Raw genomic sequence first — 21,971 nt, 5'->3', positions numbered from 1 at the left:
TTTAGTAGTCCTGAAGGAGTCTGTGCTCACTTGTCCTCCTTATGGCCTTGACAAAATACACTTACATTGATATCTATGTAAGGTGGTCTATGTGAATGTGACCTGTCAGCAAAAAATAATGTTCCTGCATTTTCTTTTTTTGTGTGTGTGTCACCCCCCCCCCCCCCCTTTTATTATTATTATTTTTTTTTGTTCGCATTAATCAGCTCAAGTATTTTCCCTTGTAATGGTTCTCAGAAGGGACATAATTATTTTAAACACATAATTTGAAAATTTTACATGAACGAAATTTTACATTAGCAAGAACTGGCAAAATCGTAAGCACAGAGGGTATAAGAGATGTAGAAGAAGGTACAATGAATGGACATTTTGTATTACTAATTCTGTATGTAATTTGCTCAGGAAATTGATAAGATTTTCCAAAGGTTTAATTGACCAGGAGAGCAATGTGAGGTGAATATTATTGCATTAATTGTCAAATGGGTAAATGAACACTAAAAGCCCTAATGATACTACTAGCAATGACTACATTAAAATTTTGAAAGAGATTCTGTTTGAACATTTATTGTAATAATTTAACCACCAATGATAATGGACAGATCTTTGAAGGCAGCAGGATTTTCCATGTTTTCGCGCTCAGTCTACCATGTTATAGATGCCGCAGACAGATGCAAGATATTAATTTTGCCAACGTTTTTTATTGCTTCACCTGAAACACATTGATAGTTTATAGTCTGTTAATAGACAGTTTATAGTCTTCTGTACAGATATGATCCATGCAACCTATGCTCAGATGGTGATTAAAGAATGTATCTTTCTTACTATGGCTGGGATAGAGGTAAGTTTCTTCACAGCAGCCTGTACAGTGCTATTATAGACTGAGAACCAGAACAGGATTGATAACAGAAATTTTTTAGCTACAGCTGAACAGTGGCTGAACATTGTCAAGACCTCCCCTGTTTCTTACTCTTCTACCCCAGTGGGTGGGCAAGAGTCTGGGAGGGGGCACAGCTAGGACAGCTGACTCCAACTAACCAAAGGGATATTCTGTGCCATGTGACGTCATGCTCAGCAATAAAACTGAAGGGGCAGCTTTTCAAAGGTAGCCATTGTGCAGAGACTGACTGGGCATCAGTCTGCTGGTGGAAGCTAGTATGCTGTTGTCTTTGTGTCAGATGTTTATTTATTTATTTATTTTGTTTGTTTGTTCACATAGAAACTGTCTTTATCTTGGCCCACAGATTTTGATTTCTCATTTTTTACCTTGCAGTTCTTTCCCCCATCCTGCTGGAGGGGCTGCGTGGGGTTTGATGATCAACCCAGCACACTTCTACTGAATTACTAGTATACACATGCCAAGACCAATTATGTGCCACCAGTGTGAGACTTCCTTTTTTTACTTTGGACCTTTTTTTTTTGTGTCTGCTTTGGATCAAATTTATGTGAGAAATTTACATAAGTCAGAAAAGATCTTTATTATATGATTCAATGTAACTCATTAGGGCTTTTGTTTCCATATACATAAATGAACTCTGCTGATGTAAAACACAAGTGATTGCATTTGATTGACCCTGAAGTTTTACATTCTTGACAAAAAAGGATGGAGCATCTTGAAAGCCATATGTCAATATATGTAAAGGAGATGAATTCCAATATAAGTATGGTGATTATTAATGGTCAGCACCATGAGCAACAAATTTTAAAAGCATCCAAGCAGAGAAGGTGAGGAGACAAGATTAAAAGGCAGAAATATTGATCTCATCCTGCAGCTTTGTGTTTCAGCACATCATTCATTTTCAGCTCTCTGTCTCAGTGACAACTGGCTTGAACAAAAACTTTCTCTGTATAAAGGTGATTTTTTTTTTTTTTTTTTTGCAAAGGATGATGGGGAAGAGACCCAACATCCTTTGAGGCAGAACAAAATTATGACATCTTGTCAAAATTACGTTAAGGTAACTGCATGATTCATAATTAATTAGGTTTGATTGTACACAGATATGTTTTATGTATACTTATTTTTAATTTCCTGTACCATTTTTAGGCTTTTTTCAGAAATATATATATAATTTCTGTCTATATCTGCATCCATATTTTCAGAAATATATATATATATTATATTATATATTTATATATATATCTGCATCCATATTTTCAGAAATATATATATAATTTCTGTCTATATCATGCATAAAGAAATATAGATAGATAGATCAAATGAATAATAAGTATTATAAACAATAAAAGCTAAGTAACAGAGAAAACAAACAGAACAGATGTGTTGCTTAAGATCTTTAACAACACAATAATAAGCATATTAGGCTATTAAGCAAGCTGTGATAGTACTGTTTGGAATAAGTACTTAGAGAAAGGCCTGTCTTTTCTTTTTCTGAGTATAATATACTAAACAAAGTATTTGAGATCTGACCTGGACCTTTTGTATTTTCTAGGTACCATCTATCCCAGTAGAGTTAAAGAGATGTTTCCCTCTGGCTGGGTCAGTAGGAACTGCCATAAGCATTTCTCAGTCAGCAGGAGTCATTTTTGAGCCAGTAGGAGCTGTCACAAACCATTCTGACATAGCATGTATCATGCTGGAAGTAAGACTGACCTCTCCAACCTCTCTTGCTATTATATGCAAGTAATCAAGTCACTCCATCCATCTGGTAACTCATTCAACCCCTGATGCTACTGGCCTGACTGTCTTTTCAACTGCAACTGGCAAGTACCTGTGAATTTATTTATTTATTTATTTATTTTCCAAATCAATGGGATGATGCTAGTGTGAAATTATTGTGGGCTGCAGAATATACTTTATCTCACATGATTTTAGCCTGCAAGCCAGATGAAGGAGTTTGGGTAGCATTTGAAAGGATTGGTAGTCAAAGAAGGAGTTTGGGTAGCATTTGAAAGGATTGCAGTATAACTGCAGATGCTTTGCTTTGTGCAGAACATCCCACACTCAAAGTGTCTAGTCCTGAAAGTGCCCTGAGTTTGGCAAGTAGGGTCTTTTGACAGAGTTTTCTGTACAAAAATCCTTTACTCTGCAGGAGGGTCAAGTGTTACAGAACAGACTACTCAATGGATGTTTCACTCTCTGTAGTAGGTGATGGGCAGTACTGGGAAAACTGATGTATTTTACCTCTGCTTAAAGTTTGAAGCTATGAACTCTTTTGTGAAGGAAGAGACTAAGCTTTCTCTTTCAAAAACAGAATAGTGGCCATTACTTTTAAAGTGATTATTCATGTACCTTGCTTTATATTGTTGCTCCTAGCTATACTATAGCTGAATGCTGAACATTCACACAGAGCGTGAGAGACCGCTGTCTTAAATTTCCATTTTGATTCAAGAGAATCAAACCCATGAAGCCCATCTTCCAGAAATGTTTCTACCTTAAAGTACTAAATAGGAACAACATGAATATGAGTGAGGGGAAGCTTTTCACTGCTACTTTAAAAGCTGCTCCCCTGTGCCAAATATGTTTAAGGATTAATTAGATACACAGTTGTAGTCTGCACTACAGTGAGGACCTGAGCAGGGTTCACAGCTTTGAACCTGTTTTAAGCTCTGTTGCTCATCTCACAAAAGACAGTCTGTGGAAGAGAGAGTGCTGTTTTTTTTTCTAGTAGTATCTGGCTCCATGTGTAACATCTATAACTCCCACAGTGGAGCTCTGAAGATTGATCTATGGGACATCTACAGCAGGTCAGCCTCAACCTCTACTATTGAAGTAGTTACACTTACGTGTAGTGATTACAGAGTAAATGGCCCATGAACAGCATAAGAGTTTGTGCCACTCTGTGACATAACAAGACATGTTGTATGCGATGAAGAAAAAAATAGGCTTCCTTCATAAACCTTTGTCAGTATACATACTTAGAATAATCTTTCTCTGGATCATGAATGAAAACTCTGCTGTTCTTAATCACACAGAAAAATCAGATTCATAAAGGCAAAAGAATAAACGACCTATGTTTTTCCATGTCCAAAGTCAGTGTTCTCAAAGTTAGTGTTATCAGCTAAAAAGAGAACAAGAAATTTTAGAAGCCCATTTTTTTTGTGGTCCTTTTCCACATCACATCTATATAAGTGATGATGGTGATACATCCTCAGGCAAATAATGTTTGGTGGATAAAGAAAAAGGAAAAAAAAAAATAGGACAAAGTACTATAAAAAAGAAAATAAATCAGGAGACTGCATTCCATGACACATATTTACTCCTAGTTCCTATTCCTAGTGAGACAAATACTGCTTGTAATTGGTAGAGGATCCTGTTACTATATATGTATACATAGCCAGAACAAAGTAGCCAGGACATAATGGTTAAAGGGGATTCTGAACAGAATTAATATAGAGATTCTGTATATAATCTTATTTTTTCTAGTATTTTATCATAAAATGTTTTGTATTTTCTCATTTTACTTGGTTGTATATTCCAAGACATTCCACCAATAGATTCTGTATCATCTCTAAACTAAATATTTTGTCTCAAAATCACATTTTATGTGCAGGTTTCCCTCACGATGCCTTTTCTCTATGCCCTTTGCTTCCCCTTGATGCAACTCATCCCCATATAAAGTTACTCTCTGAATTATACGTTTTATGTGATTTATTCTCTATCTTCTTTTAACTTTCTCTCCCTTTGCTTCTTCCAAGAATATTCCCTGTATTCCTCATCTTTTCACAATCCACTAGTTGTTAATGCAAGGGAAAATTAGCCAGATTATCTGACTTTAATGGAAAGCAAATTCTTTCTGTTTAGATTGCTACGGGTATATAATAGGTATGCAAGAAGTCCCTGCTACTTTGGAACAGATCTCAGTTCTTCATGTTGCCAAATGACAGACTGAAAGAGAACTCCAACATAGCTGATCATAGTTCTTTCCATTGGCTCAGACAGCTATGAAACAGAATGTGTTAAATAAACTCTGTCCTAAAAAACAAGTAAGCAAACAAACAAAAGAAAACTAGAAAGAAAACACACGCACACACACCAAATGACAACAAGAAAACACTAGAAAAGTCTGGAAGATAATATAAACATTTAAAAAAAAAAAATTCTTCCTTTTTTTTTTTTTTTTTTTTAATATTAATTACTCAACATGCACCATACAGACAGGAAATGTATGTTCAAGGACCAATGAACACTGAATTTTCTGAGCACATTACAATCACAGAAACATCTGTGCTAAATGACATTGCCTTGAATCACTGTGAAAATCTGCTATATTCAGCAGCTTTGTATATATCTTGTTTCTTGCATGTGCTGAAATGGTAATAAATGTAGTTTTTCTGGTTCAGTCATTGTAACTGCATGTGACCAGCATGAACTCTGTGTCTCACTATCATGTGAAAATGCATTTTCCCTATTCTATTTAACAGTCAAAAAGTGTAGCCTTTATAGATTTACTGTGGTGACATACAGCAGCAGCAAATTCATGTTTGAAAGCCACTGAAGAGTGTATACATTACATTGCAGCTGACAACCTGCAGAGAGGCACAATACAAATACTCACAAGGAATGCTTTATTTACTTTCCTTTTCTGACTTTTTATTACTTCCTTTTGTTTTTATTTTTTAGACTCCAGTCTAGACTCCTTGCTGCATTTTATAAGGTCACATAGATGGTTTATTCAGCATCTTAGGCCAAGAACTCCTTCACAATTAGTATTAGAGATCTCAGAAATAATTATGCTACAAGGGAGCTCAGGACTTTATCTAGTCCAACCTCCTTCTCAAAGGTCAGCTTTGAAATGAAATCGAGTTGATTCCAACTTTTTTTCAGCCTTTGCCCAAGCAACTAGTTCTAGAATTCATATCTAGCCATTCATATCTACAGAGATTGCCTGGATCTACCTGGAATTTCATGTGCTTCAACTGATGACCACTGATTCCTCTTCGTTTTCTATTGGCCTCTGAGAAGAACCTGGATATAACTTCTTTTTAACTTCCTATTATATAGAGGAAGACTATGGTAGGATCCTTCCATGAACCTTCTTTTGGAATCCAGACAAGTCCTACAGCCCTTCCCTTATACATCCTGTACTCCATCCACTTACTTATTTTACTGATTCACCCCATTTTGATCATAGGATCATAGGATCATGGAATGGCTTGCTCCCCCTGAAATGAGCAAAGATGCCACCCACTAGATCAGGTTGCCCAGGGCCTCATCTAACCTGGTCTTGAATACCTCCAAGGATGGGGCATTCAAAATTTCTCTGGGAAATCTGTTCCAGTGCCTCACCACCCTCTGAGTGAAAAACCTCCTCCTCCTAACCTCTAATCTAAATCTCCCCTTTTTTTGGATTAAAACCATTCCCCTTTGTTTAATCATTATTTGTCTGAGCAAAAAGTTGCTCTCTGTCTTTATTATATGTCCTCTCTGTCTTTATTATATGTCAAAAGTCCGCAATGAGATCTTCCTGGAGCCTTCTCATCTTAAAGCTAAACAACATCAGCCCTCTCAGCCTTTCTTCATAGGAGAGGTGCTCCAGCCCTCTGATCATCTTGGTGTCTCTCCTCTGGACCCATTCTAACAGGTCCACATCCTTCATGTGCTGAGGGCTCCAGACCTGAATACAGTACTCCAAGTGGGGCCTCACAAGGGCAGAGCAGAGGGGGACAATCACTTCCCTCCCCTGCTGGCCACTTCTTTGTTGGTGCAGCCCAGGACACAGTTGGCCTTCTGGGCTGCAAATGTGCACTGCTGGCTTATGTCAAGCTTTTCATCCACCAGAACCCCCACAACCTTCTTTTCAGGGCTGCTTTCAATGAGTTCTTGTCCCAGTCTGTACTCATGTCTGGGACTGTCGTGACCTGGGTGCAGCACCTTCTACTTGGCCTTGTTAAACCTCATTAGGTTCACACTGGCCCAGTTCTCAAGTTTGTCCAGGTCCCTTTGGGTGGTATCCCTTACTTCTGTTGTATTGACTGCACCACTCAGCTTGGTGTTGTCTGCAAACTTGCTGAGGGTGCATTTGATTCCACTGTCTATGCCATTGATAACTTGCTCTATAGGACAACTGAAAACTAAATACATTATCTGACGTGTAACAGAGGAACTATATTTTTTAGTGACTAGCAGAAAATGTTCTTGCACTTTCTTTCTATCAGTGTTTCAAGTGAACTAGATCTCAGCTCTAGTTTATAATGTGTTACACAAATAAAAATACGTATGGAGTTCCTTACTAAAAATACTTATAAAATAAAACAATGAAAAAAAAACCACCACCACCACCACCACCACCAAAAAAAAAAGAGTAAATGCTGCCTTTACACCAATGTATCAAATTGAGAAAGATTTGGGGGAACTTAAAAAAAAGACTGCTTTGTCAATCAGTGACATTAGAGGTTTGAATAAAATATGTGTTTACAAAGAGTAGATTTAATAGAAATTGTACAAGTGGAGATATCTGAAAAAAGAATGACATGAGGAAGGTGGGGAGACAAAACACAGAGATAATAGAAATTCCTTTTAGATTTCAGCTACATTTCCCTCTAGTTACAGTATATCTGAAAGAGCAGTATCATCTTGCTCATCCTGTTTTGATGTAAGAATCACTTCTTTTAGGATTTTTCTGTATGAGAAGATCAAGTTCAAGACCATCTAAGGAACCTAAAGTTGTACAGGTTCATGGGACCTGATGCGATACATGTGCGGGTCCTAAGGGAACTGGCAGATGTAGTTTCTAAGTCACTGTCCATCGTATCTGAGAAGTTGTGGCAGTCCAGTGAAATTTCCACTGACTGGATGAGGGGAAGCACAACCCCCATTTTTAAAAAGGGAAAAATGGAAGACCCAAGGAACTACAGACCAGTCAGTCTCACCTCTGTGCCTGGCAAGATCATGGAGAAGATCCTCCAGGAAACTATGCTAAAGCACATGGAAAATAAGGAGATGAGGGGTGATAGCCAACATGGCTTCATTAGGGGCAGATCATAACTGACAGTTGTGGTGGCCTTCTATGATGGGATTACAGCATTGGTGGATAGAGGAAGAACAAACTACATAATCTATTTGGACTTCTGCAAATCATTTGATACTATCCCACAACATCCTTGTCTACAAATTTGAGAGACATGGGTTTGATGGATGGACCACTCGGTGGTTAAAGAATTAGCTGGATTAACTGGGAGAGTTGAGGTCGATGGCTCGATGTTCAAGTGGAGATCAGTAACTAGTGTTGTTCCTTGGGGATCAGTATTGGGTTTGGCACTGTTTAAATTATTTGTTGATGACATGGAGAGTGAGATTGGGTACACCGTAAGCCAGTTTGGCAACACGAAACCATGTGATGCAGTCAACATGCTGGAGGGAAGGGATGCCATCCCAAGAGACCTGAACAGGACTGAGAGGTGGGCCTGTGTGAATCTCATGAGTGCAAGGTCCTGTGTCTGGACTGGGGCAACCACAAGAACAAATACAGACTGGGCAGAGAACGGATTGAGAGCAGCCCTGCGGAGAAGAACCTGGGGTTGTTGGTTGATGAGAAGCTCAACATGAGCTGGCAATGTGAGCTTGCAGCCCAGAAAGTCAACTTTTTCCTGGGCTGCATCGAAAGAAGCAAGGTGAACAGGTAGAGGAAAGTGATTGTCCCCCTCTGCTCTGCTCTTGTGAGACCCTACATGGAGTACTGCATTCAGCTCTGGGACACCCAGCACAAGAAGGACGTGAAAGTATTAGAAAGAGTCCAGAAGATGATCAAGAGGCTGGAGCACTTCTCCTATGAAGACAGTTGAAGGAACTTAGGTTGTTCAGCTTGGAGAAGAGAAGGCTCTGGGGAGACTGTATAGTGGCTTTCCAGTACCTAAAGGAGTCCTACAGGAAAGTGGAGGAGGAACTCTATGTCAGGGAGTGTAGTGATAGGAGGAATGTAGTGATAGGACAAGGAGTAATGTCTTTAAACTAAAAGAGAGTAGGTTTAGATTAGTTAAAAGGAATAAATTATTTACTCAGAAGGTGGTAAGGAACTTGAACAGGTTGCTTAGGGATGTTGTAGATACCCCATCCCTGGAATTGTTTAAGACCATGTTGGATGGAGCTTTGAACAACCTGGTCTAGTGGAAGGTGTCCCTGCCCATGGCAGGAAACATGAAATTAGATGATCTTTAAGGTGCTTCCAACCCAAACCATTCTGTGATTCTATGATTCCATGATTAGTGGTCCTATTTATAAGTGTCAGTGTCTGGTTAGAATACTAAGCATCTCAGAATGTAAAAATTATTCTGTCTATAGAGGGTGAGTATCAGGAAAATGTAGTTGATAATGTGTTTCATATATACATAATCAATACAGTATAGGAATATGAATATGTATTATATTTCTCCTCTGAAAAAAAGTTGTTTTAGCTGACATGTTTAATGACATTTTCTCAGCCATAAAGACTAGAAAAACCCTATAGAAGGAAAATTATTATACGGACTGCAAAATTCTTCCTTTATTAAACAGAATTCTTTTACTACTAGGTCTGAATAAACCTCACCTCTTGCCTATTTGTTGTGGTTTAACCTGGCCAGCAGCTAAGCACCACACAGCTCACCCTCCCCCTCTCCCTCTCTGGGATGGGGGAGAGAATCACGAAAATGAAGCCTGCGGGTTGAGATAGAGACAGTTTATTAGGACAGAGAATAATAATAATAATAATAGTACTGCTGATAATAATGTGTATAAAACAAGTGATGCACAACCAGCTCACCACCCGCTGACTGATGCCCAGTCTATCCCCGAGCAGCCGCCCCCTCTCACCCTGTCTAGCCACCCCATATATTTTTTAGCATGGCGCCAGATGGTATGGAATACCCCTTTGGCCAGTTTGGGTCAGCTGTCCTGGGTCTGTCCCCTCCCAGCTCCTGCTGCACCCCTAGCCTGCCCGCTGGCAGGACAGACTGAGGAGCTGAAAAGTCCTTGGCTTGATGTAAGCACTGCTCTGCAACAATTAAAACATCAGTGTGTTATCAACACTCTTCTCATCTTAAATCCAAAACATAGCACTTTACCAGCTATTAGGAGGAAAATTAACTCTATCCTAGCTGAAACCAGGACACTATTCAACATTTTTTTGTTACTGGATCAGAAGAATTATCTTTTCAGTAATCTACTATAGCTCTTAACAAGTGTTAAAATAATAATCCTACTTGCAGTAGTGACATATAATTTTCATTGAAGACTATTTTTTAGCTGTAAAGAAAGCAGTTTAGAAAGAGACAGTTCAACTTTGACCCACACCCAAATCTTAGAATGAAACTCTGCATGGATTTACTTTCTTAAGTGATTTTTTTTTTTTTTTTTTTTTGAGCTACTGCACATCTGAAAGATCAGAATGTCTCTAAATCATGAAGTTCAGATTTGTGTTCCTATTTTGTAGCTTTGATCCATCTTTTATCTACTTTCTGTGTGGCTGAATGCCTGCATCGGTGAATGAATTGTCTCAGAAAACACCAAGCTTTCAGGAAAAGGGTGGTTTTTTATCTGTTACATATTGGGAACTACCAATCTGTCAGCCTCATTTCAGTGCCCAGAAAAATCATGGAACAGATCATCATGGAAGTTATGTTGGAGTTAGAGAAGACAGGGAGGAGACTAGAGACAGACAATAACAATCACCAAGGGCAAACTGTGCCCGACTAATCTAGTTGCCTACTGCAACAGTGACTGCTTTAGTGGACGAGAGAACAACTAATGCCAATAAATTGGACTTCTGTAAGGCCTTTGATGTAGTCCCGCACAAATTCTTGCCTTTAAGTTGGACAGATGTGGATTTAACGGGTGGATTATTAGGTGGATAAGGAACTGGCTGAGTGACTGCATCCAATAATTATGGTTTGATACCCAAGAGGAAACCAATGATGAGTGATGTCCCTCTGGGACAAATACATTTTAATATCTTCATTAATGAAAGAAAGTGAGATTGAGTGGACCCTGGGCAAATCTGTGGATGACACCAAGCTGAATGTTGCAGTTGATACACTAGTGGGAAGGGATGTTATCCAGAGGGATCCAGAGGGACCCTGACATTCCTGAGAACTGGGATGAGGAAGCTCAGCAAGGTCAAGTGCAAGGTGCTGCACCTAGGCTGGGGCAATCCCCAATATTAGTATTGACCGGATGAAGAATAGATAGAAAGCAGTCTGCAGAGAAGGATTTGGGAATACAGATGGATGAAAAAACTGGATATGAGCAGACAATGTGTGCTTGCAGCCCAGAAAGCCAAACATCCCAGGCAGCATCAAAGTAAGTGGAGCTATTGGCTTGAGAGAGGTCATTCTCCCCTTCTACTCTGGTCTTGCGAGAAAATATATGGAGTACTGTACCTACCTCTGGGGTCCGCAGTACTGGAAAGACATGGACTTATTAGAGCAGATCCAGAGGAAGCCCACAAAAATAAGCAGAGGCCTGGAACACCTCTCCTATAAAGAAAGAGAGCTGAGGATGTTTAGCCTGCAGAAGAAAAGGCTGTGGGGAGACCTTTACTGCAGCCTACAGAATATAAAAGGAGCTTATAGAAAAGATGGAGAGAGACTTTTTACAAGGACATATAGTGACAGTAGAAAGGGCAGTTGTTTTCAACTGAAAGAGGGTAGATTTAGGTTGGATATAATGAGGAAACTGTTTACAGTGAGGGTGGTTAAGACTCTGGTACAGGTTGCCAAGAAAAGTTGTGGATGCCCCATCACTTGAATTGTTCAAAGCTGGGTTGATCAGGGCTTTAAGCAATCTGATCTAGTAAAAGATATACCTGCTCTTGGCAGGGAGGTTGGACTAGATAATCTTTAAGGGTCCCTTCCAATTCAAACCATTCTATGATATTCAAGATTTGTGGATAATCTGTTAATGTGTTTGTCTGTTTGTTTGTTTTGTTTGCCTTTCCCACACAATCAAAGAATCACAGAATGGTTGAGGTTATAAGCAACCTCTGGAGGTCATCTGGTTCAACCCCTTGTGCTGAAGTACCTCGATCAGGCTGCCCAGGACCAGTTTAAGCATCTCCAAAGAGGGAGACTCCACAACCTCTCTGGGCAACCTGTTCAGTGCACAGTCACCCTCACAATTAAGTGTTTCCTGATATTCAGATGGAAGCTCTTGTGTTTCAGTTTGTGCCCTCTGGTTCCTTTCTTGTCACTGGGCACCACTGAGAAGACTATGGATGTTCCTTCTTTGGTCCTGTCATCAGATACTTACATATACATTGACAAGATTGCTTTGAGCCCTCTCTTCTTTATGGTGAACAATCCCAAGTATCTCATACTTTGCCTATAAGAGAGATACTCCAGTTGCTTAATCATCTTAGCAGCCCTTTGCTGTACTTTCTCCAGTATGTCCATGTCTCTCTTGTATAGAGGGGCTCAGAATTGGATACATTATTCCAGGTGTGGTCTCACTAGTGCTGAGTATGGGAAAAGAATCACTAACCTTCACCTACTTTTTGCAAAAGCAAAGCTGCTTTCCAACTGGTCTGCCCCCAGCATATAATGATGCCTGGAGCTTTCCTCCCAAGGTGCAGGACTTCTTGTTGAATTTCATGGGACTCCTATCCAGCCTTTTCTCCAGTCTGTTAAGATCACTGTGGGTGGCAGCACAGCTATTAGATGTATCCACCACTCTTCACAGTTTTCTAACACTATCCATTCTGATACCTGTTATGTGTGATTTGCTATGTCCAAGGATAATTCTTTTAGTATCTTGAATTTCCTCTGAACTACTGGTGGTAGGAAAAAAAAAAAAAAAAAAAAAAAAAAAAAAGCCAGTATAACATAATGCACTTATTTCTTTTGCTGATCCGCTATTGAGCTCTGAAGATGTGGTGTTTAATTTCAGTGACATACAAGACCCTTATTTCCAAGATGTCTACGAGGAAGGAAGTGAAAGGGTGTCATAAGGGGTAAAACAGTTAAGTGTAAATGCTGTAATCCAGATGCTATGACCTAAACTTTACTGATATGTTTGGGAATAGAATTTCAAAAATTCAGAAAAGCAAGAATTTGTATCCAGTAGCTCAATGTTCTAAAAACATCTTATTATTTATACAAAGCTGACAATTGAATAAAATTATCATAGCATTTTTAATTACTCTAACAGGAAAATAAATGGATGAAAACTAGCCATATGATATGTGAAGTTCTGAAAGAGAATTTCACAGGAGGAGGCAAAAGAAAACAAAATAAATTTCTGATGTGGAAGAACACATTTTTTTTTTTCAAACAATTTTAAATAATAATTCTTAAAGGTATTAGCTGACTTTTACAACTTTACACTTTCTTTTGCTTATAAAGATTCAACAATAATTCCTTTTCATCCTTTCAATATGTTCTAAATTATTTACAACTTTCTTTTTCTAAGCATAATCACATATTCGTAGTATAATGACCTTAGGATGATCACCACAAAAAACATAAGGAAAACTTCCTTGGTCATTGGTACATTAAAGTTTAATACAATGTGTTTTGAATTCTGCTACTGTTGATATAAGCAATAAGCATTTAGGCTATTATAAACAAATGGAGTGTTGTAAATTGTGTTTTCAGGACACTATCATCTTGAATGCACCAGAGTTCCTCAGCACTTTCTTCAGCTAACACAGTCATGTCAATCATCCACCTTTTGGTACATCAGGGTTTTCATTAGTTTTATAACTGCCTGACCTTGTGCCAGACTTGAGCAGACAGGTAGTTCATAACCCTTTACTGTCAGAATTAGCATTCATGATACTACTTAAACTGCAGAGCAAATTTAGAGTTCATTATTAAATGAGGCATATGTTACTACACTTATAACTGATTCAGTCTAGTTATTTTTAGTTTGACCTTTTCTGTATTCATCAAATCAGCTTTGAAATAGATATTGAGGTACCCTTTACTGTTAGTTATAAAAAATCTCAGAGATGATATTTTTATGGATTTTTTCTGGCAAATTTTCATATTTCAGGCTAGTGATATTGTAAGGTGTTACTTTTAGCTTAAGTAAAACAAGATAGGCTGGAATCATGTGGATGTTAATGATCATATTCTTCAGCTATATCATCTCTCTTTTCCTTTGCTGTTATACTGAGAACTGAAAGGATAGCACTGTTAGTTCAGATGGAAACTTCCACTAAGGATGGTAAAAAATGTGTGAAGATAACAGTACAGAGATTATTGAAGTTCATTTAGTAATACCTCCACAGGTAAAGTTTCTCCATTATTATTCTTATTTTCTGGTTATCCCGTCCTCCTCTTTTTAAGATGTGGCCCTGAGAACAGAGACACTAAAAATTCAAACCCACTGGAACACGACAGGTTTAAGAGGTTTAAAAACTTTATTATTATTATTATTATTATTATTATTATTATTGAATAATAATTATTATTATTTTTCTTTCACTGCCTTAGATTTCTAAATTCTAATATAGAAAAGACATCTAATGAGAAATATGTTGAATTTCTGTAAACTTATTAGGGCACCACAAAGCCTTCATCCTTAAATATCTCTTCTTGGCCTAAAAAAAAAGCTTACATTCATCACTGAAAACCTCGGTTACCGGTTTTCACTAATGCAAAAAAGATAAATGTTCTGATATACATAATTATGAAAACTTTCTTATACTGAAAAAAACATAGCATTAGCAAATATATTCAGAACTGACATATTTGCATACATAGAAGTACAAAATACATTCTAATTTAGCAAAATGTTAAATACTCACATTTACTTTAAGCTTCACCCCCAGTCCTAATAACGGCAAATAACTGTTAATGCGTTTGGAGAAATGTAAATACTTAGAAACTTACTAAATTATGGTTAAAGCCTACATTCTTCTTGTCCTGCCCTATCCACCCTTTTTTGTTTGTTTGTTTGTTTGTTTGTTTTTTCCCCTAACAAGTTTGGCTACCAATCTTGTAATTACAAAATGCTCAAGTATAACCAGATGAAAATTTTAGAGGTATTTAAATATCCAACTCCCACTGAAATCAGTAGGAGCTGATTTTAAAAGCCTAGTCTGTGCTATCATTACATTTATAAACCATTAACAGGTGGAAATTACTGCAATTTATGTTGAACAGAGAACCCCCAAATTGAATCCTCCCATATTTCATTTTGGCAAGCACAGAGCTCACTCATTGTCATGTAATAATTTTGTACCCTATGCATGCAGCTATGCTATACAACTGCATACAAAAATATTTTGTTGAATTGACTCTTTGGTGCTTAAGGAAAACAAGAAACCAAAATATATATATATGTACGTATGTATGTATAAGAGTTATAATACTGAAGCATCATGTTTGAACTTCAGTTTACTCTGTAAGGTAGTGAAGTAGTTAATTCTCTTAAAAATGCTGTCTAATGTTGCTCTGCCATGTTCTGTTTTCTTCATAATACAGAAGACTTCAGTTCATATACAGCAAGATGAACTTAGGTACCTAATTAAGACAGACTGACTTGTCCTCTGGGAGCATTTAGAGACACACCTGTCTTTCTTGAGAGAGTGTAGGAGTGTAGGAAAACTAGACCAGTATTAGGTTAGCTAGTTTGCCTCCCAGCACGATACAGATGAACTATAGATGCATTGTCATCTTAGTTAGGTGCCTAGTAGAATCCCATTGAACCTGGCAAATAGTTTTCTTAGAGGTATGTTGTGGTATAGGCAGGAAGGAGGCACACTGGGGCAGAATATACTGCACAACATTCTTATCTGGAGAGCCAGACTTGATCACAGACATAATCATTCTTTCATAGGAACCCATTTGAACAACAGAATAGAAACATGATGAATGATTAAGGACAGAAGATGAGAGCAAAATTATGGTTTTCATCTCTAAATGTCACAGTGACTCTTAATTGGTGAATATACTCATTTGTGGGGAGTATTAAATGAGACATTGCCTTAGAAGGCCTAAAAATGTACTTACATTTACTTATGCAAGATTCTTTCCTTGACTGAATGGATACATAAAAAGTTTCCTTTCCAACAGTGTATCTTCCATATCTGGAAGTGATAAACTAAAGCAAACTTAGCTGGGTAGTGACAAGCAGGTGACATAATGGATCAATAAAATCAAACAATCACCCTGTCAGTTGCAGGCTTTCTAATGTAACTGATGAAGTTGGCATATGTAGAGAAAAGTAGAACAGAAACTTCATAATTTATTTATCAATACATGAAGGCCAAGTGCAGGAGCAGGGTGAAGAGCTATTGGTTACATATATATATACATATTCATATATATGCATACATAACTGTATTTATCTGTACATAAAGTACTTTAATGAACACATGAACAATAATTATTTTAAATAGCTTTCACTAAGCAAATGAAATACTTAAGGGAATGACAGTATGGGAGGAAATACATATGACTGCAGATAGAGAAATGATCTGGGAACAAATTCCTACTTATATGAATATCAGAAACATGGCAAATATGCAGCCTTCTGAAAGGGAATACATTGTTCCTTGTATTCCCTCTTTCAACAGTTACCCTTACTCGAAACAAAATCAGTCATTGTATTGTTTGCAGGAGGTTGTCTGGAGATCTGTGCTTTCTTCAATGTTGTATGTCATGTAATCCTATTAAACAGCATGACATTATGCTATTCTCATATACAAACCTTTGCCTACAAGTACAAAAATCTATTTCTAATTTTAAATGCTTACTTATTAAGTGTACTTATATCTTGCAATTTAACTGTTCTCTCTTTAAAAAGAGCATGAGTATGACAGGTTCTGACCATAAGTAAGGCTCATAAAATGTTCTGTTTTAATTACTTATCAGCCATAAATATTATAAGCTTTATTAGAAGAGATTTTTGCTTCTAGAAAATTACAATTTTTGGCCAGAACAAAAATGTTATCTACACTTATAATTTAAATCTTTCAGATGAACACAAGTATCATAAAGATAAGCTGTTGTCTTTTGCTGACTCCTTGTAATACTCATATTTCTACTCTCATTCTACTGGATGCCTGACAATACTGCTAGTGTTATGACTCCCTATACCCAAACAGTTATATATCCTTTAAACAAACAAACAAACAAAACCACCTGTAACTTATTGTAGATAAAAGGTAATAATTACCACAGTGCCTGGAGGAAAAAGCAGTATTATTACATTAGTAAGCAGCTGTATTACAATGCCTATAAGCTACAAGGCAACACAGACATATTTGTGTTAACATGACCCAAAACATTTTACATGATAATTATTTTTTCTTTTTGTTCATTAAGAAGTCCAAGGCTTATAATGGATGAAAGAAATAGTGTTCTGGTTAAGTTGAACTGGGATACTTAATTTGTGAAGTTAAAAATATATTTTTATCCATTCTTTTTAGATCTGTAGAGGACCATTGTCTTTGAAAAAAAAAAAAAAAAAAAAAAGAGAATAAAAATATAATAGAGAATTAACAGTGGGTATCAATAAGGAATATACTATATATAGTATAATATATACTTTTTCCTTACACAGGTATATAAATGGAAATGTTAAGATGGATATATGTGAGGCAAATTAAGAAAGGATTTAGATATTGTTACTAGTTTATAAATACTCACACTCAATAATATGTATATATATATATTTAAAAGGAAAAAGAACAGGTGCATAATGGTATCCTTGAGAGCATACATTAGGAAAGCTAGAACAGCAGGGACATTAAAACACACTAGTTTAGGTAATGAAGTCAAATAAATTGTCTTCATTATTGTGCCTTTACTGTCACCAAAGTACACTGTGATAAATGAAACAGACTTCTCTGATGGAAATCATAAACATTCATATTTAATAAACAGTTATTAACACTTTTATAACATTGATGTTTTATGTTCATTACATGCTCATTGCACTACAGCAAGTTTATTTCCTCTTTCATTTCTGCACTGTCATTGTGTATTGCAAGTCTATGCAAGACAGGTCTATTTTTTATGTTCTGCAGTACAGTATGTAAGTAACATTCAGATCTTAATAGAAGTGTCACATTATTTTGAGATCAAATTATCTAGTTTTAACAGCTAAAGAGAAACAAATTAATCAGGAAAAAAAAAATACAAACCAATACAAATGTTGTAGTTCCCAAGTTGCTGACTGAAATACAGGGAGGTCATATTTGCCATTTATTACTTTATATAGAAGTCATAGGCTTACTTGGATTCTACAACAGCTATCATTATCTGTCTTATATTAGGAGCATACATAAAGGTTTAAGCTTCTGGGAAAGTGCATGGCCCAAGTGAGTTTAATTGCACAAATAACAACATGGATGCTTCATATTCTTTTAAAGAGGTTATTAAGTACTGAGAAACAGAGATCCACTCAGACCCAGAATATTTAATGTGATTTATAGGTAATCCTTGCCTTTCTAACAAGCAAGATATTCATTTCAGAGAAGTAAGGATGCTATCTCCTACACAGCAACATTACAGTGTTTTGGAAGATTCTAGGTTGTTTGGCCCTATTGCCTTACATATGCTTTTTTAAATTTTCCTTCTATGGGGCTAAACTATGCAATGTGTCTTTCTTTTCCAGCATACTTCAGAAGCAAAAGCTGCCAGAAACAGGACATTCAGTCCTGCTGTCTGAGACTCATAGGATATTTGTTAATCTCTCCTTTCTGCACTCCAAATACTTCCTAAAGTTGCTCATTAGATCAAACTCAGCCATTTCCAGTGAACCATGGGGTTTACAGTTACTTATTCAGGAACACAGCAATAAAGACGAAGATATACAGACTCAGTGCTTCAACACTATGTGTCTTCAGGGGCAAGCCAAGAACATCATTAGCATATACTATAAACATACTACTGACAATTTATATGTCAACCATAATTGTTAAATTATATATATAAATATGATTTTTTATATTACATAGACTTATTTATGTTTATGTTTTTGTTTTGTTTTGTTGTAGATTTGAGTGTTAAATGCTGTACCTCTTCCTCTTCAGGCATCCATCAGGGATTTATTATTGGAATCTTAACAGATTTAACGTCACACAACCATGCATCTCTGATGCTATCTTTGATGCTTTTTGTTCTACAAGGGAAACATTACAGAGTTTAAACTGTGACATGGTCCATTTTGCATTGTTTATTGATCATAGAGCATCGTTAGATATCTGCTATTTATTTGTGCTATTTATTGCTTTATTAATGGCCATGCACTTTTATAAATACATGCAGGTGAAGATTTTATGTCATTTTGGTGGAACAAGGTGGATTATAATGTAAATCTCAGACAATAAGCACTCTGATGTGCATAGAAATGGAATATACTAACAAAGATTTTGTTGTTATTTTACTTTTCAGTTGAAAAAAAAAAAACTGTAGAAATTTTATAAATACAGAAACAGCATAAAGTCTCTTTTAATGGTAACATAAAATTTGTGGAAAAAAAATGCATCTCTGTTCACAATAACCATCCATATTAAATAAAATTGGAAGCATAATATATGTTTAGTGTTCACACATAACAAAACCAATGTGAACTGTTTAGAAAAATAACAATCAAATTTCTGCTATGTAAGAATGCTCAGTAACCAACTTCATATTCATTTTCTTAATTAAAACTAATTCCAGTAGTAGTTTATAGTTGAACAGCACATGCTCAGGACGTTATTTCTTATCCAGGATTTCCCCATGAATATAAAATGTGTATTTTAAAGTAGATGAGAGATTAATGCTCATTAAGGATTAGTGGATTTTCAAACTTCAACTTTTATATCAATATTTTGGAGTTAGTTGATTAGAGACCCTGGATATCAAGCTGTCTTTCAAAAAACAATACAGACATTCAAAAAGATTATTTTGGACTCTTCCATACTCCTCTGGAGGATCAAACCAGTACACAATGCATTACCACAGTAATTCATTAATTTTGAGTGGATAACAGTGAAAAGTATTTGAGAATCTATAAAACAATGTCTGTTTGTTTTTGTTTTTATTATTGTTACTGTAAAGGATGTAAAGTTTACTGTATGAGATTTCAGACAATTTCAGCTCAACTGCCATGCAGGTGGTAAGTTGCGGTAACCATCTCACATACAAAATGAGCTTTTTATCTTTATTTACTTGTCTTATTTCTGTTCCCCACTATGCATACACATCTGTTAAGCCACCTGTTACATCTTGTTATAAATCTCAGCTGAAATTTCTATTAGATTTTCATTATTATTATTTTTTTTTTTTTTTTCTGTAGGAACAACAACAACAAAAAAATGGGGTCTTGTTCTTCATATCTTGATGGAGCTCCAGATTAAGAAGTATTGTTTGCCACCCAGTGTAACTCATTCTATATGACATTAATGATTCTACTTTACCTTGATATGTTGCTTTTAACCCAGCTTCTGGGTTAAAAGGAACATCAGCAGTGTCAGATTCTAATTCTTACCTAACAGTTTCCAATTTTATCAGAAATCTTTAAGATTCAGAAAACCATCACTTCCATTTCTGTTTCGTTCTCATTGTTAATTGGTTTAAATAATTATTTTGTCCACTGTGAAGTTGTCTGTCTTTAGTTTCCAATCACTATTTCCTGCTGTGTCTTGTCTTTCTCAACAAAATGTTCTTTGTATCCAGAACTGTCTAACCACAGAGGAAATCAAACATTTTAAAAAGTTATCCTTTCCTCCAAAGCATATACAATATGGGCAGCAAGTCCTCAGCTGTGACTGTATCACTACTCAGATGTAGTCACATTAAATTGCATTACTCACTAAGGTATATGTAGGCTGAATCATCCATGTTCCTCTGTATCTGAAGGACGGAGAAAAGCACCTTTAAGATTAACTCAGAACTTCATTGGGCTGAATGACCCTTTGATTTTGCTGAAAGTGCCTAACTGAAGTATGTGAAATTATACTGAGGCATATTCAAGACTTAAATAACTTTTAATCTGTTTAGTATCTGTAAAATATAATTAATGCAGTTTATCAGAATATCATACAGTAACATGACAAACTCCTCATAAACATCTTAATATTTGAATCAAAGCAATTGCGTTTTTCCATAAAACCACATTGACTGTTAGATTTATTATCTTTATAACCTCTAGTCAAATATAGATATAAACACCATCTGAGATTACTTTTTCTATTACTTGCTTAAAATTTGGTTCATGCTAACAGGATTACTTTTACTGATTACCACTTATTCTTTCTAAACGCTGTAACAGCAGTAATACTCTCCCATTCTTCTATAATTTCTCCTACATTCAAACAGAAAAAAATAATATCTCTCAATCTCTTCATCCCACTCTTGAATTGAGGAGAAGGTGAAAGGTGTTTGCTGACTGAAAGCTGACATTCCAAATATGTTTTTGATGATGTCTTTGGAATTGGAAGCATTTCATTATCTCCACGATATATTTTTATATCCAGCTTTTTTCCATAAACAAAGTAAGGATTCTCAAGATTTCTTCATTTTCTGCATCATCATTAACAGATTGCTGTCTCAGACTAGTAATAGGCTTTCAGATTTGTTGGGATTTTTTAATCTGGAGTATATATATTAAAAGTTTTATAACTGTTGTTTTCATAGCTTATTCTGTTATTCATGGACTTTTAAAAATAATTCAGTTTATTATTTCAATCCTGTTACTTTCATAGGTTGAAACAGTAATGTTAACTTTCCAGATTTTTAAGTTTTCCTCTTTAGGCATTATAATTTATTTGTTAACAACTGCAAAGCATGTGGTGTAACCAATACACTTTACATAGACTGATAATATAAAGTACCAACAATAAAGCAGGTAGAAAACCAATGTTCCCTCCCACCGCTGTTTTTTATGGATTCATAAAGGACCTGTATTTTACAGTATTAAAAATCAGTATAGACTTCTGGCTGTATAGACTATCTGTATAGACTTCATTTAAGAATCTCACACAAGGTACAGGCCATTCAATAATTTGTGATATGTTGTTTTTTCCACAAAAATTGGAAAAAAAGAATAGAAAAAGGGAAGAGGAGAGGAGAGGAGAGGAGAGGAGAGGAGAGGAGAGGAGAGG

General features: G+C 36.2%; 1 long non-coding RNA gene across 1 annotated transcript in view; it reads right to left on the bottom strand.

Moving 5' to 3' along the window:
• Positions 1-8,032: 8,032 nt before the first annotated feature.
• LOC118164410 overlaps positions 8,033-21,971 on the bottom strand; it is a 21,017-nt gene continuing 7,078 nt past the window's right edge. The window contains exons 2-3 of the long non-coding RNA XR_004749483.1: positions 17,108-17,112; positions 8,033-8,042 (exon numbers count right to left, since the gene is read on the bottom strand). This is a non-coding gene — a long non-coding RNA (uncharacterized LOC118164410). The remainder of the gene's footprint in view (positions 8,043-17,107; positions 17,113-21,971) is intronic.

Source organism: Oxyura jamaicensis, chromosome 1 (genome assembly GCF_011077185.1).
Source record: "Oxyura jamaicensis isolate SHBP4307 breed ruddy duck chromosome 1, BPBGC_Ojam_1.0, whole genome shotgun sequence".
NCBI classification, from domain to species: domain Eukaryota; kingdom Metazoa; phylum Chordata; class Aves; order Anseriformes; family Anatidae; genus Oxyura; species Oxyura jamaicensis.
This window is presented reverse-complemented; position numbering and strand designations above follow the sequence as displayed.